The sequence below is a fragment of the Acinonyx jubatus genome, chromosome E4, assembly GCF_027475565.1.
Source record: "Acinonyx jubatus isolate Ajub_Pintada_27869175 chromosome E4, VMU_Ajub_asm_v1.0, whole genome shotgun sequence".
NCBI classification, from domain to species: Eukaryota; Metazoa; Chordata; class Mammalia; order Carnivora; family Felidae; genus Acinonyx; species Acinonyx jubatus.
In genome coordinates this window covers 61,239,184-61,265,894 of record NC_069395.1, presented here as the reverse complement: position 1 = coordinate 61,265,894, position 26,711 = coordinate 61,239,184, and the positions used below count along the sequence as shown (strand labels likewise).

Sequence of the window (26,711 nt, the reverse complement as noted above, 5' to 3'; positions counted from 1 at the left end):
GTTTTGTGAGAGTAAACATATATTTCTTTTGCTTGCAAACCTGCTATTGGTGATGAACTATTTGAATAAAAGTGCTGCTCAGCAATTAAAAATAAGTTTTAAGAATTCTTTATTGATAAAATTACCTGAAAGTTTTGTATCTCTCGTGGGGAAAGAATAATGACTCCTTATGTCGATGCGTTAAATTTAATTTCCACCAGAATAAGTCCAGTATCTGGGAGCCTAGTGGCCCAGTTGGTTAAGTGTTCGATTCTTAATTTGGGTCAGGTCATGGTCTCACAGTGGTGGGATCGAGTCCTGTGTTGAGCTCTGTGCTGGCAGTGTGGAACCTGCTTGCGATTCTCTCTCTCCCTCTCTCTCTCTGCCCCTCCCTTGCTCATGCTTTGTCTCTCTCTCTCTCTCAAAATAAATAAACTTAAAAAAAAAATCTTAAAAAAAAAATTAAGGCCAGTACCTAGCCTAGCATCTGTTCTGAATCTCTTGCATGTTTCCACATGAAAACACAAGAAGATAAATTGGCTTTAGGATCAAACTGGCGGGTAGTTGTGCTAATAATCTAGAAAGACACTTCCTGTGTGGCATGAGCAGAGTAGATTTCTAGTTATGTTTTGAATTGTATTGTCTTAGCAAAGGACTTATTTATAGGAGGAGACTTACCATCTGAGTAATTCCAAGATTCGTTGTCCGGTCTGAGTGGGATATTAGGTGGATGGATTTATCATTGCATTAACATTTATTCCTGTAGCTCAGGGTAGTTATCAGTGTGGTCTAGACAACCAGCATGGATGAGTCAACATCTGGTTCTCTGTGTGGTCCAGACATCGGTGTGAATGACTCCACATCTTATTCCCTGCTACCCATCTCTGTGGTGAAAGGACACTCATTTGAGCACAGAGGGGCTTTCTCGTGTGGCACCTTGCAGAGAAGAGTTGAGGGCCCCAGCAAAGCCACAGTACAATGTGGGGCCTGGGTGGCCAGCTCGCCTCACTCACTTCCACACAACACCCACAACTCAGATTTGTGTCTCCAAAGTTTATAAATTACTACATTAAGTTCAATTTCACAGTCGCTTGTAAAACAATGTAGACCAAGCACTTTAAATCCCTAAATGCCAAAGGGCTGCTCTTCTTGTGACTTTTCTTGACCAGAAACAGTGTTTTGAGTTTTAAGATGTGTTGTGATCAGGGTCAAAAGACTTTGTAGACATTAGCTTTGTTAAGGATTGCTCTTCGTCAGTTGGGGAGAGATGGTGACCTCCAGAGGGAGACTCTTAGGTCTGCAAGATGGTGCCGTTGCCCAGGGGTACTGCTTCCCACTGCCCACAAAACTGCTGGGCTCACTTCCCACCCCTGGCATGGTGCCCATCACCTCTGAGCTGCTGAGGATAGTGGCCCCCACAGAGGTCACCCTTGCTACTGTGACGCGTCTCTGCTGCTGTCCGGGATACTTCCAGACGCTGAAGCTGGGGCTGGCACTGAGGCTGCTTCCATTGCCTTAGCTGAGGTACCTTCCTCCTTGAAACTGAATTGTGCCAGAGCACTAAAGCCACTCTGTTAAAAATGGAAGAATCTCTTCCTCCCAACATTGTGCTCCATGCTGAGCACTGTTTCTAAGGAATGCTGCCTTATGTTTCCAATACCTTTTAGAGTTTCTGTGGCAAATCTATTTTACTGCCCCCCCCTCCTTCCTACGACCCTATTACTTGATGAAGGCAGAGCTTTAAGGCAGAGCCGAGACTGTGCTTTTCTCACATTTGCCCCTCTCCTCCAGTGGTTGGGGCCTGTCTTCATTTCTTATTCTCTCTTTTAGGATGAATTCCTTCCTGGGAAGCTCGCTGGTCCTCATGCGTCGGCCCTTAGTCCTTCCTGAGTGTAGACCCTCAGTCTACAGGGTCAGCCTGGGCGAGGTCCTGGAGCCCCTCATGCCTCTGTCTGCCAAGTTATCTTCTTCCTTGAGGTTAAATCTTCGTGGGTGACAAGGTGGAGGGCTCAGTGACGTGAGAGATATCGCAGTCACGTTGTCCTCACACCCAGGGGTTTCCAAAGAGAGAATGGAGAACATCTGATGTAGATTTAAGGTCTGTATACAGTGAGGAGGAGAGGACTATTAACTTGCCAAAGAAAAGCCTTGAACCACCAGCGGTTCCTCCCAGAGTTAAAATTCTATGTGTAAACGCTTGCCCGTATTAGTCATTTAGCGAGTGATTCTGACGTGCTCCATAAATTTACTATTTTTGTGTGAATGGTAACAGCAGTTCTTATGAGCTCTTGTGAAAAAAACGGGAACTTCTGTATTGTCTCAAACAAGCGCTATGTATTTGTTTTCCACTTACTGTTTTTTATTAAAGCCTCTTTTCATTTTTGACTCCCACACCTGCGTTGGCACTGCTTTTATTACGCCATCATTCTGTTCAGACGTGCTGGTAGCAGAAGGGCGAGGAAGGTAGTGATTTCTCAGCAGGCTGGTTGGTGTGGATGGGATGACTGGGCTTTGTAACTGTCACCGAACACCCACACCCACCTGTCCTTCATCTCGAGATCTGATGATGCCGTGTTCAATTCACAGCTCAGATGGTAGGTCTCCCTTTCCATGGTGCACCAGATAGAACCACAAGATCCACAGACACGATGCTCCAGAGCCTTTCTGTGATGTCTGTGGAAGGCAATAAAATCATAAGTGTATGGAGAAAATGTGCCCCTCGTAGCCTCCCTTGGAAATGCATCTTTATTCAGAAAGCCCTTCCTGGTGTCTGATTAAACCTTGTTACAAATAAACCCATTCCCCCCCATCGTTCTGTTCTTCTTAGGACAGAATAAGAAGGATTAAGTCACTCTGTATTCCAGCAGAATTATGATTCTTAAGACAATTTTTAAAATTCAAAATTAGAAAAACTAGTTTGTAAAAGATGTCCATAAGAAAAATTAAAACCTAAGGAAAATCGTGTTTCACCCTTGTGGGGGGAAACACCTTTTCTCCAAGTACTCAAATGGATTTTTCAGAGATAAAAATTTCTAAAGTGGAGGAGCGCCTGGGTGGCTTCGTCAGTTGAGCATCCGACTCTTGATAGCGGCTCAGGTCATGATCTCGTGCTGGTGAGATCAAGCCCCATGTCAGGCTCCGTGCTGAGCCTGAGCCTGTTTGGGATTCTCTCATGCGCTCTCTGCCCCTTTCCCCCACTTGTGTTCTCTTTCCCGCTCTCAAATAAATAAACATTTTTAAAAAATTTCTAAAGTGGCAAACATTAAACATATGCTAAAAAGTAAACCCAAATGTCTTAGACTCTGGGCCTAAAGTTCTCTCTGGTCCAGCAAGAGAGTGGAATCAGGATTAAAATGCGAGAGATGGCTAATGTCCGGGAAAAGACAAGCACCCCAAATAAGGGTCCTTGCTCTGTATTTATTAAGATCAGAAGGCTTACAAACATGATGGGCGTGCACAAAGAGACAATGAATCTGTGAACTTAACTCATGGGCATGAGGGAAAGGGGGTTTTGAAGATATACGGTGTTAGGGGTTTGGGTCAATATAAACCAGAATCCTGGAGCCCGACAGATGGATGCTAACTGCAGACAGACATGAGGCACCATGTCTGTTTATCTTACCAGCCTAGGGGATAATACAGATAGAGTGTGCCACCTCAGGTCAACAAGGCACCTTTCTTTTGCGAATCAGCTCCGCTCTGTGCAGCTTCACTCTGCAGCGGCCTATAGCCCTATTTGCCTGTTTACCTAATTTGGTCCTTCCTTCCTGTGAAAGCAGCTTTCTCCTATAGTACTAAATTGGGGGGCCTTTTTGCCCTGAATACCTAATCGTATTTGCCTCATATGCCTTTGTATTGGGGCCTTTGCCCCACCGTCTCTATCCTGGGGCCTTTGCCCCGCCCTCTCTATCCTGGCGCCTCAGCCCTGCCCTCTCTATACTGGGGCCTTTGCCTCACCCTCTCTATACTTATTTACCTAATCTTGTTTACCCAAACTTGGGTGTGAGCATCCTATGGCTTTGTAATTCTTTTTGCATTATTGACCATCAGTGCAGGCTCAGGGAATTCCTGAGCTTATTCCCCACACTCAAGCTATAAACTTGTTGGGGGAGGGGGAGAACTGAGGATTTTTTTTTTTTTTTTAGATGTTATGGTCTAAGTGTGCTTGTATGGACGGAGGCAGTGAGCAGATCACCATGCTGATAATTGCCCAGCGATGACAGGTTCACTTTGTCTGGTTTGAGAGTGAATTGGAGGACTTTCTTGCTGTATTCCAGAACGATGAACCCAACTGGGCCCCTGGGGTTGCAGAGCCCAGAGCTCAGCTTCTCATGGTGTTGGAGTTTCAAATGCTCTTGAGTGATACTAGTTAATGCCCATACTTGGTGCCCCTTTTAAAAGAAATGTTTGTTTATTTATTTCTTTAGAGAGCTTGAGCAGGGGAGGGGCAGAAGGAGAGAGAATTCCAAGCGGGCTCTGTACTGTCAGCGCTGAGCCCAACACTGGGCTCCATATCATGAACCCGAGATCATGACCTGAACCGAAATCGAGATTCGAATGCCTAGCCGACTGGGCCTCCCAGGCGCCCCCATATTTACCCATTTTTTTGCTAAGAGAAGCCCCCTAAGTAAATACATTGAAGACAGATTAGCTGGCTGCTTATTGGAGAACTTTAAGGACTGGAGGGATTGTGGCCTTATGGCCTTTCGAGAGGCCGCTAAGCACGTACTTTTTCTTTAAATCAGCTGGACCTTCCTCCCCTCCCCACATCGGTATGTTTAACTTCTGTTTATCTTGTATCTGAAAGGGCTACATAAAATTACCACCTGCAGGTGTCTTTTATGGGAGAGGAAGTGGCAGGCATGTAATATTTTAAAAAAACAAAACATAAAACTAGATAACCCTTTTGTTTATTTAGTTTGTGTCATTTAGGATGAATCAAGCCTCAAGAGAAGTCCCACGCAGGATGTCTTTAATAGTAATTTATTATCACACATAAACAGGTTGAAACAATGTGCCTCCCACAGCTGAATTCAGCCACTCGGTAATCCGATTAGGGTCCCTGGGCTCTCTCTCCTTTTCTGGGCTGTATCTCCAGCCTCTGGCTTCTGTCTTACGCTGGAAAATGTCATCAGCATAGTTCCAGGCATCATATCTTCCCAGTATTCAAAGACCCGAAGAGAGCACTTGTCCGTATGCCCCTTTTTAAGACAACGGAACATTTCTCAAAAGCTCTTTCCCTGTGAGACGCACCAACATGTCTCACTGGCATGAGGGTTCCGCGGGGCCGTTCCTAAGCCACTCGCTGGTAGGGGAGATGGGATGCTTCCTGTCCTGGGGCTGGATGAGCCCAAGCACGTGCCTGCTCTCCACCTCTACGCTCAATATGGGAGCCTCTTTTGAATAAGATGGTGCAGAAGCAGGAGTGGTTATTGGGTAGACCTGCCACGCAGTCCTTTATCCTACATCTTCCATATCTTCTTCTCCCTCTTCAATATGCTTGTAGCAACTAGGAGATACGCATGCACACGCGCGTGCACCCACCCACAAACACAGTTGCCTATGACTGACTTGGTGGTCTTTACAGTTTCCCGAGACTTAAATGATTGAGAAGTGCAAGAAGGGTTACCTTATATTTCTCAGTGTTGTGTGTTTTGTTATACTCTAATTATTTGAAAATTAACAGTCTTGGTAACTGTAATCAGAATAGATATTTGATTATGTAGTTCTGTTCCGTTACTATTCTTCATAAACAGGTCTCTGTTAAAAAACATGTGATACGTGAATTCCTTAAAGGGGGCAGTGTGTGCTTGGCTACTGATTACCTGTGGGGAGTTATCAAGAAACTAGTCCTGGATCCCTCACAAGTTTCTCTCTTGGGTAGCTCCCTAGACAGCGACCACCAACTCTGTAAACCCAGGAGCAAGCAAGAGCTTGAGGGGAAAGCTGACATTATTTTCTGAATATGTTAAATTTGACATTCTTCTGAAGATGGAGATATCTGATGTATCTCTGAAATACAGATGTCCATCTGGGTTGCAGACAGACTCAAGAATCATGAGGTGGTAGCTAAAATCATGAGGGTAGGTGAGGTTAACAACCGTTTTTAAAAAATGTTTATTTTTGAATGAGAGAGTGCATGCAGATGCGGGAGGGGCAGAGAGAGAGGGGTACGGAGGATCCGAAGGGGGCTCTGTGCTGACAGCACTGAGCTCAACGTGGGGCTTGACCCCACACACTGTGAGATCATGACCTGAGCCAAAGTCCAATGCTTAACCGGCTGAGCTCCCCAGGCGCTCCCAAGGTTAATATATCTTAATTGTGGATTGAATAGAGAGGAATTAGGAAAGTAAATCTCTTTGATGTCTTAGCTATTATCTGCATTCAAAAGCTCAAAAGAAGTACTGTTAGGATTTCCCTTGCTTTATTTCTTAGTCTTTACTATTTATGAATTCCAGTCAGAGGTACTCAGTCCCAAGACAAATGCAAATGGGTTTGGATCTAATTCCTTTTCTTTATTAACCTGGATGATTAAGAATTTACAGTGTTTGTATCAATGCGACAGGCCAATGTCTGCCTTAGAGTAGACAGAACTACAAATATGGCAAAGCCAAAGAGGGAAGAGGAAAAAGGTCATGTGGATGGTAGTCGCGTTTATAATAATTATTGTCATTACTATTTCCGCAAGGGTACAGAGAGCCGTGCATTGTACTTTCAGACATAATCAGTCCAGCTGCTTTGTCCTGTGCTCATTGGTTGGTTTGAGATTTCTTAGAGAGCTGGCAGTTGAGTGAGAATTTTAGAGGTGCAGACCCGCTATGGTGCTAAGTGAGTGATATCTTCAGGTCTCTTGTAATTCTGCTGCCATAGTGAAGGGGGTGCTGGAGAGTCTTAACGGTTTACCACTAAATCTCCCCTATAGAAAGGCAGGGACACACACACACACACACACACACACACACACACACACATACACGAATACTACAAAACCTCTCCTTTTTACGTAAACGTACTTCGGTTAAAAAAGTTAGCTGACTTAAAAACATTAATCCTACAGGTGGTATGTGGATAGGCTCCCACTCATTGCCCCTGACCTTCCATCTCTCCTTTCGATCCTGCAAAGCCCTGACATTAGTGATACTGAACACAGCTTGCGAGCTGGAGATTCCACAGTAACCCCTTCCTAAATGGATCCCAGCTGGTGGACTATCCTTCTTCTTCATGGTCGACCTCTTTCCAACCCTCCTTGTCACCTACCACATCCCAGTGCGCTCCCTCAGTGCACGCTGTCCCAGCCTCCTGGGATCGACACCTTTGCTCATTCTTTTCTACCTTCCTCTCTGGACCTGTTCACCAAGAGTTAGACCCCAGACCCATGTACATGGCAAAGCCTGCTGTGGGGCCTTTGTCTCTGACAGCACCAACCCTCACAGCTTTCTTGTGTTTGTGAATTTATGTTGCATCTTTACCTTTTTTTATCAAAAAAAATTTTTTTAATGTTTATTTATTTTTGAGAGAGAGAGAGAGAGAGAGAGAGAGAACATGAGCAGGGGAGGGGCAGAGAGAGAGGGAGACACAGAATCCGAAGCAGGCTCCAGGCTCCAAGCTGTCAGCTCAGAGCCCGATGGCGGGGCTCGAACTCATGAGCAGTGAGGTCATGACCTGAACTGAAGTCAGATGCTCAACCAACTGAGCTATCCAGACAGCCCTGTTGCATCTTTCTTTAAAAAAAAAAAAAATAATAATAATAATTTATTTATTTTGTGTGAGAGAGGAAGAGGGGAAGGGAGAGAGAGAGAGAGAGACAGCATGAGCAGGGAAGGGATGGAGAGAGAGGGAGAAGAGAATCCCAAGCAGGCTCCACAATGTTAGCACAGATTCCGATGTGGGGCTGAACTCATTGTGACCTGAGCCAAAATCAAGAGTTGAAGGCTTAACCAACTGAGCCACCCAGGTGACCTTAATATGGTGGTTTTTAAATATGGCCACAAATTCTTTGTCTTTGTCTCTTGAACCAGAGTAGGCTTATGATTGCTTTGACCAACCTACCATGGAAAAGTTACACCAGGTGACTTCCAAGACCTGGTGATCAAAGGTCTACAACTTCTAGAACATTATTCTTGAAACTCAGAGCCCCCGTCTAAGAAGTATGACTGCTTTAACACCACCATGCTCTAAGGAAGCCCAAGCCACATATAGGGGCTGTGGTTGACTGTCCCAGCCAAGGTTCCGGACACGTGAGTGAAAAGCCCTCTAGAAGGTCCTAATCTTTAGCCATTCAGTTCTTCCCAAGTTGAGGCCTCACATATACTTAGAGCCAAGCCACACCTGCTGCGCCCTGTCTGGATTCCTGATCCACAGAATCCACGAGCATCATGAAAAGGCTGTGGCTTTATGCTGTGGAGTGTTGGGGTGGTTTCTTTCAGTTTTAGATAACGGGAACATTTCCTCAAAAAGGGGTCATAGACCTCCATTGGTCCCCCCTGTGTGGTCCATCTTAGTGATAACCACATGACACTAAAACAAATGAGCCGAAAACAAAACAAAACAAACACAACAAGCCAGAATATAAAGTAAGAGAAGGTGAAGATCTTAAAAGACAAAAAAAGAAAAAAGAAAAAAAGAGAGAGAGAGAGAGAAAAGTGGCAGAAAGAGAAGGGCCGACCTAACTGTGTGGTTGTACAGATATGGATATATATAGATACATAGGACCATAAGGACATAGGTAAGCTAGATAAAGGCTCAGATACGTTATGCACATAACCCTTGATAATTAGATTTTGCTTCCCAAATCTTTATAACAGCTTGGTTGAGTCGACTTGGTTGAGTCCCTTGCTACAGTTCTTTCTGCTAATTTTTGTTTCTCTGTGGAACCTACAAGGAACATATTAGAGCCTGAGAAAAGAAGCAGATATGCCCAAAGTTTCCTCTTCATTATCTCTGCTCAGATGTTACTGCACCAGAATCACACGAAAATGGCTCATTTCAATAACAGTCAAATAGATACAAATCAAAAGCATAGTAACACTTTTAACTCTTCAGGGAGAGTATGGTGTAAAAACCATTTTGTCTAATCATTTGGCAACATACATCAAGAATTAATGCTGCTAATACCACCACCCAGGATTTTCTTTAAAACGTTCATTTTAAGGAACTGGTTATATATATACATAAACATTTTCTTTGAGGATGTACATCACAGTATTCGTACTTTCACTAGATAACAATTATTTATTTTTTTGAGTGAGAGAGTGAGAGAGAGAGTGAGTGTGGGGGAGAGGCAGAGGGAGAGAGAATCTCAAGCAGGCCTTATATAAGCCCAGTAGGGAGCCCGATGTAGGACTCCATCTCATGACCATGAGATCATGACCTGAGCTGAAATCAAGAGTCAGATGCTCCACTGACTGAGCCACCCAGGCGCCCTAGTCAACAACTCTGTGCATCATGGTTCTGACGGCAGTGTTGATGTGTGGGTTCTTTCCCACACCAAGCCGTTCTCTGACACCAGCTGACACCCACAGTTGAACTCACTTCTATCTACCTGGAGATTGTGCCAAACCCTGCTGGTTAAGGACTGAGCCTCACAAGACTGCCTCCACTTCCGATGCGCATCCCAAGTCCAGCATGGTTCCTTTCCTTCTGACCTGGTTCTAAGGCAGGGGTTCCCACCCTTCTGGGGTTTGATTAATTTGCTAGAGTGGCTCACAGAACTCAGAGAAGTTTTACTTGCTAGATCACAGGTGTATTGTGAAACGATATAACTCAGGAACAGCCAGATGCAAGAGGTGCAGAGGATGAGATCTGGGCAAAGGCACAGAGTTCCCATGCTCTGTGAATAGGCCACGTTCCCCACACCTCCCTGTGTTCACAAGCCCAGCAGTTGTCTAGACCCTGTCCTTTGTTTTTTTAATGGAGATTCCATTATATATGCACAGTTGATTGAGTCATTGGCTGTTGATGATTGATTCAACCTCCAGCGCCTCTCCCCACCCCGGGGGTCAGGGGGTGCTGCTGAAAGTTCCAAACCTTTTATCACTTGATTGACTATCCAGGCAATAGTCCCCATCCTCAGGTGTTTTCCAGAAGTCATGCCATTAACCTAACAACAGACACCTTATGCTCTTGTCACAGGAAATTCCAAGGGCTTTAGAGCTCATATATATATTTCTTATAAATCATGGTACCACAGGCATCTGGTCTATGCCAGGCAGTGTTCTTGACCTTGGAGGTACTCTGGTGAAAACAGCAAAGTCAGTGGTTGTGTTAACCTTCAATTCTGATGGGGGAATCGAAGTTGATAAACCCTGCCACCTATAGAGTACTTTAAAATTACAAGGGCAAATGAAAAAGCAGGGAGCAATTTTTGGGAGTGGGAGCTATTTTTTTAAGTTTATGTATCTATTTAGAGAGAGGTGTATGGGGGAGATACAAAGAGAGAGGGAGAGTGAGAATCCCAAACAGGCTCTGTTCTGTCAGCATAGGGCCTGATGAGGGGTTTGAACTCACAAATCCTGAGATCATGGCTTGAGCCGAAATCAAGAGTTAGACGCTTAACCAACTGAGCCACCCAGGCACCCCAAACAGGAACTATTTTAATTAGAGACATCAGGAAAAAACTCTCCTAAGAAGTTGTCATTTCAACAGTGTTCATTTTAATAGAAAAACAGAAAATGAAAACAAAGGGGCCCCAAGGAAACTGGGGGGGGGGGGGTCCTGGGTCTGTTGCCTTGATTGCAGGGAAGTGGTCTTGAGTGTTTACAGATGTCCAAACTCATCAGGTTGTACATATTAAATGTCTGTAGTTCTTTGTGTCTCAATAACATCTCAGCAAAGCTGTTGGAAAGAAACTGTGAAACATCCTGAGTAGAGACTGTTGAAGGAAATCTGGTACATCCAGGCAAGGGGATTCCAAACAGCAACTGAAATGGTTAATGTCATGTAAATGTTTTCAGGGAAACGTTCCAATCAGAAGTTAAAAAAACCCATTTCCGGGGGCGCCTGGGTGGCTCAGTCGGTTGGGCGGCCGACTTCGGCTCAGGTCATGATCTCGCGGTCCGTGAGTTCGAGCCCCGCGTTGGGCTCTGTGCTGACAGCTCAGAGCCAGGAGCCCGTTTCAGATTCTGTGTCTCCCTCTCTCTGACCCTCCCCCATTCATGCTCTGTCTCTCTCTGTCTCAAAAATAAATATACATTAAAAAAAAACCATTTCCGGTATATTTTGTATAACCTGTATGTTTATAATAGCGGACTGTGTAGCACGCGGAATAAAACAAGGGGAAGATATACTCTAAAGCGTTAATGCTGGTAATTTCTGAGTTGTGGGAATTTGAATAATTTTTATTCTCGACTTTTGCTTGTGTGTTTTCCCTAAATGCCCTACAGTCATCATGCATTGCCTCATAAAACGAAATTAAGAAAATTAAGAAACCTGTTCTTGCAAACTGCTTTCCCTGTTGTTAATGGTAGAAGGCGGAGGAAGGACAGTGAAGTATTCTCCAAATGAAGAAGGCACTTTGAGACCAAAGAACAACGCAAGCTGCTCCATACAGATACACAGTTTTATTTGGGGTGACTTAGTGATGGGGGCGATTGGGTGCATGGGTGACCCGTGCTCTCACAGCTATTGTCTGCCCAGTCCGGACCTTAATCTACAGTTTTGTATAGAGTGAGGGGCATTGTGGCGAGGTCACAGGAATTTGCATAAAGTGGGGCCGCCTGTGTGCCTGTCCTTGCTACTAGTTATCAAAAGCGGGGTCATCTGTGGGTCACTGTGTGGACTATCAGAACGAGTCTTCCTGCATTCTGGTCAGGTCATGTGTCAGCCAGCATGGAGCCGGAACCTGAGCCCCAAGGGGGGTTATTATTGCGTGGGCCTGAACAAGATTGGGGGGGCGGCAAAGGTGGTGTCTATGCTGTTAGCCTCTCACAGCTCCGCCCTGGCTGTATTTCTTTGCTGTCTGACAGGTAAGCCTCATGAGGGCGGGCATCCTCCGTGAATTGCCTCCTCGCTGCCCCAGTCCCTCGTATAGTGCCTGGCACATGGTAGGTGGGTACTCTCTAAGTAGCTCTCATATGAATAAATAGATGCATAAAGATGTGAAAGAAAACAAAGAGCTCTGTTTGTTGAGTACTTCCTACCTGGGGGTGCAGTGCTGGGGCCCTCATATATGTTATTCCAGTTAATTCCTGCAGCAAGGGTGTCAGGGAGGAATGGAGCCCTTCTTCAAGACCAGGATGCAGAGGCCTAGAGAAGCTAAGTAGCTAGACTGTGCGGAACTGAGATTTAAACACAGGTGACTTATTTCACTTAGCATCACACTCTCCAGTTCCACCCATGTTGCTACAAAAGGCCATACTTCCTTCTTTCTCGTTGCCAAGTGGTATTCCATTGTGTATATGTTTTCACTCTTATGTGGATCCTGAGAAACTGAGAACAAACTGAGGGTTGATGGGGGGATGGGAGGGAGGAGAGGGTGGGTGATGGGTATTGAAGAGGGCACCTGTTGGGATGAGCACTGGGTGTTGTATGGAAACCAATTTGACAATAAATTTCATATTAAAAAAAATCTTAAAAAAAATAAACGCAGGCGAGTCTTCATTTTATTGCACCCCACCCTTAAAGGCTGTGGCCCAGAAATAAAGGAAATTTAGAGGAAGGTAAAGGTCTTTTTCAGCAAGTGATTTGCATCTAGAGGTCATTTTCTCCTTTAGGAGCAAAAAACCCAAGAGAAGAATGTGGTCCAGCTGGCCTCCAGTAAACTATTAATATATTATTCATAGTTTTTAAAATAGGGAGACGACATTTGTTAAGATGTCCCGTGGACCAAAAAGAACTCTGGGTTTCAGTCCCAGCCCCGTTTCCTTATTTGTGCCATCTTTGTGCGTTAGGGATGATTTCTGCGGCGTGTGACAGAGTTCCCATGTGGTGGTGAAGAAGGTGGAGCACAGGGGTCTGGTCGGAGGCAGCTCCTGTGCCTGGTCCCCTGCCAGCTCTCTGCTCTGCCTTCCCTCCTGGGTGGCCCTCCTTCTCAGAGTCTACGGGGGAGTACCCATGTTCACACCCGCTTTCCCAGCTGGGGGATGGAGTTTGGGTGGGGGAGATCCCCCCCTCCCCTGTGAAAACATAACTTGGAGCCACAGCATCGCATTTCCACCGATCTCTTTGTCTGAAACTTTGTCACACTCCACGCCCAGCTGAAGGGGCATCCTTGCTCTGGGCAGCTATGTGACCAGCTAATGCTGGGGGGCTCTCTGGGAGAGCAGAGATGAAGATATGTAGAAATCTGTGCTACAGTCTTGTTTTAAAAAAATGTTTATTTTTGAGAGAGAGACATACACACTCACCGTGAGCAGGGGAGGGGCAGAGAGAGAGAGAGAGAGAGAGAGAGAGAGAGAGACAGAATCCGAAGCAGGCTCCAGGCTGCAAACTGTCAGCACAGAGCCCGACGCAGGGCTCGAACTTGTGAACGACGAGATCATGACCGGAGCTGAATGAACCTGGACGTCCAACCCACTGAGCCACTCGGGCGCCCCTGTGCTACAGTCTTTTGAAGGCAGTTGTGGCATTCTGTGATTCTGTAGGTGTGCTAAAAATACCACTTTTATGAATTATTTGGATGTGTATGTTGTGTGTATAGGGACAAAATGAAAGGGAATTGTAAACGACAGTGTTGGTGAATTTTCAGCTGCCCTTTGACTTAGTCTCCTTAGAGGAACGAACTCTCAAAGTCTGATGAAGTGAAGGAAGGCGAATATATCCAGAAATGCTTCTTTAAAAACTGCCAGTCAGAACGTAATCAAGTAATGGTTGATAAGGCTGAGGTGGAAGCGATTAAATCCTTACCTTATATGACATTAAATAGCGAAAAACCTCCATGGGAACAAAATTATTGAAAGCGGTGTCAGCCTGTGCCTGCTGAATTTGAACTTTTTCAAAAGTAATTGTACTGCGTACTATTTTCTTCAAGCCGCCTTCCATCTAAGAGCAAAAATTCAAGCAAGACTTTTTCCCCCCCTCCTGGTTTTATCTCCCTTATGCAATTTAAAGGAGAATGCAGCTTATTAGGGGTTTCTGGGTTTTTTTGCCCATTGCAAAAATTATCTGGTTGGAGCGTAATGTAGTGTTTTCAGATATAATTGTGGTCTGCGAAGTGTCTCTGGCTGTACGACGGAGGCATGAAACAGAATTGTTGCCCTTTGGTGGTAATTGAAAGGACAAAATGGAAATTTGAATGTAAGTGCTGGTGATTTCTTCTTCAATCTGCGTTACACCAATGTGATACCACAAAGTCATGGGCGTATTAAGATTATACAATTAAGCATAAGACATGAAGGCTGGGACCTCCTGTTAATATGTCATCTACAGTTTAAAGAGCACATTTAGTTACCACAGGGGCCTGATGATAAAAGACATGTGCGGTACTTTGGTGGTTTCTAATACTTGAAGAAATAATCAAAACATTGTTGACTGAAATCAGTGTTCTTGGGGCGCCTGGGTGGCTCATTTGGTTGAGCATCCAACTCTTGATTTTGGCTCAGGTCATGATGCCAGGGTTGCGGGATTGAGCCCCAGGTTGGGCTCCGCTCTGAGCGTGGAGCCTGCTTAAGATTCTCCTCCCTCTCTCTGCTCCTCTCCCCTGCTCTTGCGCGCTCTCTCTCTCTCTAAAGAAAAAAAAAGAAAAAGGAATCAGTGTTCTTTATGTTGCAAGTCTTAACCCCTGATGAGATTGTATTTCATGTTAAACCATTGATTGTCAGACATTGGAAATCAAGCTAATCACAGCCTGTCTCCCAGGCCCCTTCTCTCCCTGTTAACATATGTCTGTAACAAAATTATGTTAAAGACATGCTAAAATGGAAATAACATCTCAGTAGTATTGAAAATATTATTTCCCTTCTTTATTTTATTTTTCCCTTCTTTTAAAAAATTTTTTTAAGTGTTTATTGTTTATTTTTTGAGGGAGAGAGAGTGTGAGCCAGGGAGGGTCAGAGAGAGAGGGAGACACAGAATCCAAAGCAGGCTCCAGGCTCTGAGCTGTCAGCACAGAGCCTGATGTGGGGCTTGAACTCACCAATCACGAGGTCATGACCTGAGCGGAAGTCGGATGCTCAACCAACTGAGCCACCCAGGTGCCCCTATTTTTTTCCCTTCTAATTTTAGAAGGATTGCTGTGTTTTTGCTTGTGTTCCTCTCTAGAATCTTATAGTTTATATCTTCACTGCTGTTTTCATTCATGAACTTGTTAGGAACCTGGTTCTTCTAAAAGTTTCCTTTTTCTGTGCCTGGAAAGAGAAATCAATGGACCCCCTGCTAGCGGAAGTGGTGTTCCTGTGGTGAAGGCCTCCCCAGGGGTCTGTGGATGCTGAATGCCAGGGAACAAGCATTTATGGAGCACCTGCTGGGTTCACAGCCAGGGACTGGAATAGGGAGTCTGGAGAGGGGTTTGGAAATTAGAAAAGAAAGAGGTTTGGAGACAAAAGCCCATTTTCTGCTAAGTCTCAGGTTTCAGCAGAGGCAGAAGTGTCTGTCGGAGCTGGTTAAATGACTTGGCTTGTGCACATAGGCATTTCATAAATAAGATGGAATAACAGCACTATTTCCTGCTGTGTCTTAGGAAAACGGTCACTTGGATGACAGTCCAGCCTCCCACTTTCAAGAGGGCACAACGGAGGGTGTGATTCGGGGAGAGAAACTGTTGCTACTGGACAGGAATGCTTGTGGCAACCAGTGAGCCACAGCGTGGCAAGGGACTGGGTGGAGTGGGGACCACAGGAAGGATGCTTCATCACGGGTTAGTCATCTCCCTTCCAGCTTGGCAGGGGTATGAGGTAAAACACAGCTCAGGAGTTAATAGGAGAAGAGAGGAAAGATGGAGAGAATAAAAGTAAGAAGGGCAAGGAAGGGCAGCTTGGATTTGCTTACCCATAAAGGCAAAAACAAAACAACCACCACCACAAAAAACCTGGTAGGTAGAGTTATGGTGGTGGTAGCTGATTTTCAAGTAGCCTGATGAAGGTTTGCAGGAAGAAAAATAGAGACTATGAGACATATTGAGACCATTACATGAGAACCCCCATAAAGAAATAATCAGTGATGATGAGGTGATGTTCTTTTTCAGTTATTGAGATCCATGCATGAGAGAGTCCAGAATGAGTTTGAGACGGTTTATAGTCATTTTGGAACGTGGAAATAAACCTTGGCTGGGGGTTGAGGCAGCACGTACCAGACAGCTGCAAATCACAGGCGTTTCTGTTACGTAAAGCCTGGTGCCGAGCCTGACCTGCCGGCTTGCAGCGTGATCTCTGGTGGGAGACCTGATCCCTGTGATTGGGACCTACTGTGGGCATTGGTGGGGGTGGGGGGTGGCGGCAGAGGTGATGGGAAAACCGTGTCCAGGAAGGCTGGGGGTGAGCCATCCTCCAAAAGCCTGTGACCTGAGTGCAGAAAGGGCTGCTGCAGGTGTGCGTGGGGCAGGCAGGTCTCGTGGGCGTGGGGAGCATCGAACCTGCCACCCACCCAGGTGTGCCTGGTGCACAGAGCAGGACACGGGCCAGGAGTGGCATCCTGCATAATCTGTGAAAATGGTGTAAGAGTGTCTTTGGCCAGAGTTAAAGCTGGGGAAGAAGTCGGGAGGGACACCTTACCTTACAACCCTGAGGGAGAAGCAGGAGAGGGCCTGGTGCAAGGGCAGATGTAATAATTAGGTAGGAGAGGGGCTCCTGGGTGGTTCAGGTGGTTGAGCGTCCGACTTCGGCTCAGGTCATGATCTCATGGTCCATGAGTTCAAGCCCGGCGTTGGACTCTGCTGACAGTTCAGAGCCTGGAGCCTGGCTCAGATAATGTGTCTCCCTCTGTCTCTGCACCGCACCTACCCCCCCCCCCCACACACCTCTCACACTCTGTCTCTCTCAAAAATACATAAACATTAAAAAAAATTTTTTTTAATGAGGTAGGAGGAAAGATAAAAAGTGGTTTTCTGAGATACCTGGGCTCACCCCTGAAGACCACATATTAAGTTAGAATAACTCACTGCTTACGTTCCTTAGGGCAGAGCTTAACCCTCAGAGGAGAATTGTGCAGTCAGGAACACAAGGAGGTGGCCCTGGGGGGTACTGGTTACGGGACTTAGCATTATGAGTCCCTCCCTGCTGGAGCCTGCCTCCTGGGGCTGGTCCCATGGACAGGATTCCCTGCCTTGCACTGGAGCGGGGAGCTCTTTCCCTGCCCTGGGGGATGATAATGAACTGTGTGTTCCTGCCCTGTGCTGGAGGTGCCAGAGGGAACGTGTGGGTGAGCAGCAAGCTCTGGGCTCCCTGTGGCCCATCCTGGCAGTTTCCTGCGCCTCAGACAGGCCTGTCCTGTCTTCATGCAGCCCAGGTGGCCTGTGGCAGCCTCAGGCCCTGGCGGTGAAGAGGGGCATCTGATTCCTCTTACCAGACTCTTCCAGTCCTCCCTGCTGAAAGTTCATTCTGGACCTGCCCATCCCACGACCTGAAAATTTCCTCTGACCCTCAGAATTGACTCTGCCCAGAAGCGTGACCCTGTGCTCACCCTTCTCCTCCTTCGACTCTGACCCTTGCTCCTTGATGCTTGGACGGAACTAGGGTTTGCTGCGCTTGAAACCTTGGATTTGAATTTCAGGAAGAGGGTGTGGCCCGCCCTTTCCTCCATGTGGGGTTTCCTACCTTCTCCCCAGCCAGCTTTGCAGCTTGCTCTTCCCTATCATTTCTTCTTTTTTTTTTAAAGTTCATTTATTTATTCATTCTGAGACAGAGAGAGAGCACGAGCAAGCGAGCATGGGGGGAGGGGCAGAGAGAAAAGGAGAGAGAATCCCGAGCAGGCTCTGCGCTGTGTCCTTAGTGCAGAACCTGATGTGGGGCTCGATCCCATGAGCCATGAGATCATGACCTGAGCCAAAGTCAAGGGCCAGATGCCTAACCTACTGAGCCACCCAGGCACCGCTTCCCTGTCATTTTACCTAGAGCATGCGCTGTGACCAGGGTCAAGATTTATACAACAGTAATAGTGATTGGCCAAGCAAGACATTTTGAATATGATGTAGGAAAATTGCTAACTTGTTCAAATCCTAAAGATAATAGTGGGGTATTCTAAGATAGTAAGCATTGAAGTATTTTTCTTTTTTCTTTTTTTAAAAATTTTTTTTAACGTTTTTATTTATTTTTGAGACAGAGAGAGACAGAGCATGAATGGGGGAGGGGCAGAGAGAGAAGGAGACACAGACTCGGAAGCAGGCTCCAGGCTCCGAGCCATCAGCCCAGAGCCCGACGCGGGGCTCGAACTCCCAGACCGCGAGATCGTGACCTGAGCCGAAGTCGGATGCTTAACCGACTGAGCCACCCAGGCGCCCCATCTTTTTTCTGTTTTTTAAAATAATCTCTGCCTCCAGCATGGGGCTCAAACTCATGACTTGGAGATCATAAGTTGGTTGCTCTGTGGACTGAGCCAGCCAGATGGTAGTTCTAACTTCTTTTTTAGTTAGCTTGAGTGAGAAATTTATATACATAAGGTTTGTTTCTTTCTTTTTTTTTTTCTTTTGTCATGTTTTAAAACATAGCATTATGGGGCATTCGGGTGGTTCAGTCAGTTAAGCGTCTGACTCCTGGTTTTGGCTCAGGTCATGATCTCACAGTTTGTGAGTTCAAGCCCTGCATAGTAGGGCATTGTCATTGTGGAGCCTGCTTGATGTTCTTCCTCTCTCTCTCTCTCTCTCTCTCTCTCTCTCTGCCCCTCCCCCACTCTGAATCTCTCAAAAATAAATAAACTTAAAACACTGAAAAAAAAAAAAACCATAGTGTTATGGGCTGAAACCAGTGTTTGCATACCTCCCAAAACTTATATGTGGAAATCCTAACCCCTCAATGTGATAGTGTTAGGAGGTGGGGGCCTTTGGGTGATTAGGTCACAAGGGTGGAGCCTTGTGGATGGGAGTAATGCCCTATAAGAAGAAACCTGCTCTATGCTCCTCTGTAAATGCATCTGTTAGATGGGATTACTATAGTATGTAATACTCTAGCAATACCATACTATACATAGTGTTATACTAAAGTCACACTGATGGCTGGGTGGGAAAGAGAAAGCATCAGAGGAGGGTGGGGGTACTTATAGAATTCTTGGCTCTATACCTTGCCATTAGATATTCTCATAAGCAACTATTGCCTTGAAAATCAATAGACTATGAGATAGTAAGAAAGAAATGCACTCATTAAGCTTGATGTGTGGCTTACACAGATAAGAATGGTAATGACCAGTGAAGATATGGATTGTACATTTCAAGCCTGTGATAAATATCTAGAGTTCTCAGACTCCAGAGTCCATAAAGTTTTGGTAATTACAGATCAATATGAGTGGAGGTGGAAAGGGAAGATATAAATGAGCCAGATTTTAAGAAACTGCATGGAAATTTACTCCAACAGTTTCATGGAAACAGAGTCCAGTTAACATCAGACCAGCGAAGGATGGCCTGAAGTAAATTTTCAAATGGGAGAACGTGTACCTAGCAAGGAGACATATAAAGCCCCAAGGGCAGAGTTTCAGGGGGAGGAATAAGGATTAGGTTAGACTGGCAGGTGAGACTGGGAAATGGAGAGCAGTAGGAACAATGAGCTGTCTTGAAATTTTCTATGTGGAACAGAGCCCAGTTCACAGAATGGTTTAAACATCCGAAGTATTTAGATGTAATACAGGATTACTACCTTTTCATTTTTCTACCTATTTTATGGAATTTGGTTTCTAGCCCCGTGGAGCTGGGCAATGTGTTTGCCTTCTCAAACCTTGACAGTATTTGGACTTTCATTTTCCTTAAGTAGGTCAATACGTAAACATGTATATATGCATATGTATGTGTGTATGTGTGTGTATACACACACACACACACACACCTATTTCTATATATCCGTATTTATCTAATATGGAAGAAAGGAGGGTATTTTAATTTTCTCATCTGGAATCATGATTAACAACTCAGAGAGGAAAGATTTAAATTTTAAACAAGACCTGCAAAGATTAATGAGTGTGGATCTGGAAGGTCTACTACAGAAAAAGTTGCCGTGTGCAAGCACACCGAGCTAAGAACATGAAGGTGACAGAGTCCAAAGGATAAGGAAGATGCCAAGAAGGGTTAAGCATGCAAGGTTACCAGTGCAAATTAGGAATGTAACTTAGATCATTTTAGCCTGAGGAATCTCTTAGTCAAGTTCAAGGAAATAAACCGTTTCTGAAGAGTCTGCCCTGCCCCAAGGGTATGTACGTGGAGAAAAACCAAAGTTGGGTGAGCAAGAGCCCTTGTTCGGCGTGCTGGGCAGTGTGTGGTGCACAAAGTGGGGGCATGAGCATCCCGTGGGCTCTAGAGCCAAAGAGCTTCCCTTCCAACGTAATGCATCAGGGTCCGCAGTTACCACGTTTATGGGGGACTCAAGGGCGCATCACAGTTTGAGAAGCACTGTTGTACATGGCAGTAGGTCAGCAGTAGGCAGTTTCTGGAAGATTTTGAGATTCCGAAGATTAAAAAGACCGTGAAAAAGTTCTGTAAAGCAGATGTGGGTTCTAAGCAAAGGGTGACGGTGAACTGAGGCATTGCCGTGCAGTGGCAGTATGGGATTTTTAAAAAATCTCCTTTATGTTTTTATTTTTGACAGAGAAAGAGAGAGAGAGAGAGAGAGGCAGAGAGAGAGAGGCAGAGGCAGTGTGCAAGCAGGGGAGGGCAGAGAGAGAGGGAGACACAGAATCTGAAGCAGGCTCCAGGCTCTGAGCTGCCAGCACAGAGCCCGATGAGGGGCTCAAACTCATGAGCCACGAGATCATGACCTTGAGCCAAAAAGTCCTGTGCTTAACCCACTGAGCCACCCAGGCGCCCCTTGAAATTTCATGTTTAAAGAAAGACGGAAGGAAGAGTTATGTGTACATGCATAATTGCAAAACAAGAAAAAATGGTATTTGGTTTCTTTTATCAAAAAGCAGTAGACTCTAAAGAGCCAGGAAAGAGCTTGCCAACTTGGACTTTCTGGGCTTATTACGAATGAATGCATAAAAGCTGAGGTGAGAACCGAACCTCTCGGAGCAGATGGTGCAGTCACCAGTACGACCCAGGCCCACCCAGAGCCTGTTGCTGGAGCCATGCTTCTCACTGAGGGTTACTAGCGTCATCTGTCAGTGGTGAGCATCAGACCTCACCGGTTCGCCGTTCCTGTGTGCGGGGGAAGCTGCGGGTGGTTCTTTCTGCAGAGGTGAACTCTGCCATTCCAGTGAATCCCTTGAAAAGGTCCGAATCCAAGGTCCTTCCATTATTGATGCACTGAAGTGCCAGACTTGAGGAGAAATTTTTCCTGTTTCAGTCAAGATCTGGTGACGGAAAAGCTCCATCCTCTAATTACAACTTAAACATCCTGCCTGGAGTGGGCTGGTTTCTGCATATTACTAATGCAACCTGGAGAAGTTCTCTTTCTACATGAAATGATTTCTCTCTCCTGTGCTTGGTGAAATCCTATGCAATTCTGCTGTTCTTCTTATTATTTTTGGTTGCAAAAAGCTTTATTGTTTCCATTTGGTCTATGGCTTGGGAGAAGGCTCTGGGTTGTTAAAAAGCTACCTAGCGGCTGCAGGGAGAGGATCAGGCACCAGCCGTGGCCCCAGGGGGCTGCCAGAGGGGCCCCTCAAATGCTGCTGGGCTCCTAGTCGTGCTGGAGGGTGAGCCTCTCGAAGAGATACTCACCCAGCCCCGCCTGGGGCCGTCCAGCCCACGGTGGTGCGTCAGGGGGTCGCCCATCTTCTTGATGACTTTCACCTCCTGTCTAGGGAGTAGTTCTCTAGGGAGTCACGGAGCTGGGGGTCTGTGCGGGCAGAACCCAGGGCATACAGATCCAAAAGGGGCTGGTTCAGGCTCTTCTCCAGAGCCAGGACGGCTTCCATGGTGTCCAGGGTTTTACCCCCACTCATCTTGGGATGGCTTCTGCAAGCCCTGGAGAGGGCGCAGCCGGTGCACTGGTTTTGCATCTTCAAGAGGCACTCAGCCCCCTCCCATGCCCTGCAGAGCCCCATCGTCATGGGCCAAATAGAAGCCCAGAGAGAGGCAGGCGTAGGAGTCCTGCAGGTGCATGTGGTCCAAGTGGTTGACAGCAGCCTTCACCTCAGTGGAATAAGTCTGATGAATCTGGGAGCTCATGGTTGATCGGTAATAAGGAGGTAAGCTCAAAATAGAGTGTTGGCTGGTCCTGGAGGCAGAGGGTAGTGTGATTGCTGGGTCGTAAGGTAGTTCTGATTTTAACTTTTTGAGGAACCTCCATTCTGTTTTCCACAGTGGCTGCCCCAGTTTACGTTCCCACCAGTGGTCTGAGAGGGTTCCCCTTTCTCTGCATCTTCACCAACACCTGTTATTTCTTGTGTTGTTGATTTTAGTCATTCTGACAGGTGTAAGGTGGTATCTCATTGTGGTTTTGATTTGTATTTCCCTGATGATGAGTGGTGTTGAGCATCTTTTCTTTCTTTTTTTTTAAATTTTTTTTTTTAATGTTTATTTATTTCTGAGACAGAGAGACACAGCATGAGCAGGGAAGGGGCAGAGAGAGAGGGAGACACAGAATGTGAAGCAAGCTCCAGGCTCTGAGCGGTCAGCACAGAGCCCGACGCGGGGCTCGAACCCACGAACTGTGAGATCATGACCTGAGCCGAAGTTGGACGCTTAACCGACTGAGCCACCCAGGCGCCCCTTGAGCATCTTTTCATGTGTCTATTGGCCATCTGGGTGTCTTCTTTGGGGATATGTCTGTTATATCTTCTGCCCATTAAAACAAATTTTTTTTAATGTTTGTTTATTTTTGAGAGACAGAGGCAGAGCGCGAGTGGGGGAGGGACAGAGAGAGAGGGACACACAGAATCCGAAGCAGGCTCCAGGCTCTGAGCTGTCAGCACAGAGCCCAGTGCAGGGCTCGAACCCATGAACTGTGAGATCATGACCTGAGCTGAAGTCGGATGCTCAACCGACTGAGCCACCCAGGTGCTCCCTGCCCATTTTTAATTGGATTATTTATTTTTTGGGTGTTGAGTTTTATAGGTTCTTTTTACATTTTGGATACTAGCACTTTAAGCATTTTATCAGGGTTTTAATTTGCATTTGCCTCACGATTGATGATGTTGAACACCTTCTCATGTGGTTATTGACCATTCTTCTGTTTACTTTTGTGAAGTAGCTGTTAGGATCTTTTGCACATTTTTTATGGTTTTTTAATAAAAATTTTAAGGGCTCTTTCTTTTTAAATGTCTCTTGAGAGAGAGAGAGAGAGAGAGAGAGAGAGAGAGAGAGTGAGCGAGAGCAGGGGAGGGGTAGAGAGAGAAGTGAGCTCTGCACTGACAGCAGAGAACCCGATGTGGGGCTTGAACTCATGAACTGTGAGATCATGACCTGAGCCAAAATAAAAAATCAGATGCTTAACCAACTGAGCCACACAGGCACCCCAAGAGCTCTTTCTCTATTTGGATATAAGCCTTTTGCCAGCTCTGTGTAGTACAAATATTTTCTCCAGATCTGTGGGGTGCATATTCATTTTCTTAATGATGTCTTTGGTAGAACAGCAGTTTTCAATTTTGATGATGCCCAATTTATCTCATTCCCCGTATAGTTAGTGCTGTTTATGTCCTCTCTAAGAATACTTTCCTCAAAGTTGCAAAGACAATTTTCATCAGTTTTTTTCTAAAAGTTTTAGAATTTTAGCTCTTAGATTTAGGTCTGTAATTCATTTAGAATTACTTTTTTGTATGATGTGAGATGGGGTCAGAGTTTATCTCTTTTTTCCATATTGCTGTATGTTTCTTCCAGCATCATCTTTCAGAAGGGCTTTCCAGCACTCCCCATTGATTTTTCTTGCCACTATTATGAAGAAATTAATTGGCCATATTTTTGTTGATCTGTTATTTCTGGACTCTCTGTTCTGTTTATTGTTTCACTGATCTGTGTGCTGTTCGTATGCCAATACTATATGCTCTCAATTACTGAAGTTTTATAGTAAGTCTATGGCTGTTCTAGGTCATTTTCATTTTATATACATGTTATTTTTATTATTTTTTAATGTTTTATTTATGTTTGAGAGAGAGAGAGAGAGAGAGAGAGAGAGCGAGCGAGCAAGCAGGGGAGGGGCAGAGAGAGAGGAAACACAGAATCTGAAGTAAGTTCCAGGCTCTGAGCTGTGAGCACAGAGCCCGATGCTGGGCTCAAACTCATGAACTGCAAGATCACGACCTGAGCGGAAGTCCGACGCTTAACTGACTGAGCTACCCAGGTGCCTCACCTCTTTTTTATGTACATTTTAGAATTAGTTTGTTAATTTCTGCAAAAAGTTTGCTGGGATTTTGATTAGGATTGCATCGGATCTATAAAACAATATATGGAGAATTGAAATCTCATTATCCACTTGAATCTATGAATGTAGTAGATTTCCTTATTTATTTAGATTTTCTTTCTTTTAGCAGCATATTTTTAGTTTACAGTGAATAGGTCTCTGGAATAGCTTGTTAAATTTATCCTAAATCATGTATGTTTCAGTGGTCTTATAAGTTGTGCTTTTCATTGCGTTTGGCAGTTCATTGTTCTATACACAGTAGCCAATTGTGTATAAAAATACAGCTCATTTTTACATATTGATATTGTGCTGATTGCATTTCTTGCCTCATTTCCTGTGCTGCTTGTTGTCCAATATCTGAAAAATTTTTTGTACATTTTGTCCAGTTTCCTAAGTATTAACAGTGGGAGAGCCAGTCTGGTACAGTAACTCATCAGAGCCAGAAGAGGGAGTTTTATGAATTTAATTTTGGCAGGATTTGTCTTATTCCACATCGTCTGTTTTGTGTACTGCTTTTCTCTAAAATATCTTCATGTCATTCAAACTTCTTCATAAAAACTTCTATTTAGTGGCTGTTTAGTATTCTATCGTATGAATGTTCTGTAAGTTATTAGGTTGTCTGCATTTGTTTAAATATTACTGTAGCAAACCTCTTCAAATCATCTTTTTTTATTTCCGATACTTTCTGCTTGTTTCTGGTATAATGATTCTCTCATGGTGTTATACTTTTTTCATGAACATCTATCTCTGTGAGAGGAGCAAAGGGTTGCAATATTTTACATGGGTTCCAGTGCCTAGCCATCCTGCAATACGGTAAACACTCAGTAAATTTCCCACGGACAGATGGGACTTGGTATTTCTTGAGAGGTGGTTTAAACTTGATAAATAATACCTTTTATTTCTGTACACTTGGACCTTTTCAAGAAACATCTGCTCTCTCATTTGAGCCTCCCGTTACTGGTTGGTCAGTAAGTTAGATGTGAATACTGCCAGATGATAGAAGAAACAGAGGCAGAGAGGTAGAAAGTAAAGCCAAGTGGTTAGTTGCTGGAAGAAACAGGACCCAAGGTCTCAGTCATTGGCTTCTATTCTTGGACCTCTTCTCCCAGCTTGTCCTGGGAACTAGGAGAACTAGTGTTCTCTGAACTAAGCCAGAGTGTTCTGAATTTCTTGTACCCTGTACTACACATTTCTCTCCAGAGACATGTTCCCTTCAGCACGCTTCTGAAGGCCTTACTCAGACAAAGCTTTCCTCTGGGAATCTGGGCTTGAGGGTCAGAGCCTTCTTGAGAGCCATCGGTGGTGATTAGTTGGAAATCCTCTGGCTGACCTTGAATCTCCCCCGAATCACTATTCTGTCATGTTCCATTTGGCACTCTGCCCAGATTTAATGGCATTCTACCGGGTTGCTTTATAAGTATATGCTTGGAAATGTGCTTTAAAGAACATGTTCTTAATGTAGAGTTTTTGCATAGTAAATGTTCTCAGACTTCACCAGCTGTGGACACCAATAAGGACATGTTTATTTTTAAAACTCAACATCCAGAGCTCTGTACCATCCACCTACATGACAGAAGGAACTCACGCCACATTTCAACAGTCCCCATATCTTTTAGTAGAACCATGCACTTAGGGTACAGCTCGTATGCTCTTACAGGATCCTCCAAGGTTGAGTTCATGTTGCTGGCCCCTTGTTCCTGGCTGTCCTGGAATAATGTCCCCCCTGGGGGGCACCACTTGCACCGGTCCCACCTCTTGCTTGTCCTAAACCTGATGACCTTGAATGTTGGCTCACTCTATTGACCACCTGTTAATGCTGTGCCTGCGTGCTTGCCCAGCCTGGATTGTCAATGCTCTACTGCCAGAACTCTGCCTCCATTGCCAAGTGGCTTCTGAGCCACTACTGTTCCCGGCCAGCATGCCATTCCACTCCTCTGCTCAGCTGTGAGGATGACTCCGCACTCCAGGGGGATGTTGCTGCATAACATGCTTCCCCAAAGTTACTGAGACATTTTGCCTCTGCTGTTCTCGTTGTAGAGTGGCCAACGCTATGTTGTTAAGTCCAGAAGTTGTGCAGAATATAGGAGGGCAGCTCTACCGATCCGACACATACCTGCTGTCCCCATGACATGCACATGGCTGGTAGAGAGCACCTTGCTCATGCGGGTTCAGCCAGCGACCACCATGCAGCACCAGGACCCCATGCAGTATTGGGACCAGCACTTGGCTGTGGTCTTTGGCCCTGAATGTCCTTCTCAGGACTCTTCTCTTCCTCCTTGGAGTGTTCTTCCCCTGCTCCTCTCCCTCTACACCTATATGCCTGTATATATAGCGAACCCTGTGAACAGACAGATTTGAGTTTGTTTATCAGGAAGCCCTTCACCC

At 45.3% G+C, this 26,711-nt stretch overlaps 1 protein-coding gene and 1 pseudogene across 2 annotated transcripts in view; one reads left to right on the top strand and one right to left on the bottom strand.

The window, feature by feature from the left end:
• Nucleotides 1-26,711, top strand: part of PLD5 (phospholipase D family member 5) — a 416,641-nt gene that overhangs the window by 26,520 nt on the left and 363,410 nt on the right. The gene's annotated exons all lie outside the window — the stretch shown is intronic.
• On the bottom strand, nucleotides 21,666-22,156 carry LOC106975555 (ferritin light chain-like; annotated as a pseudogene).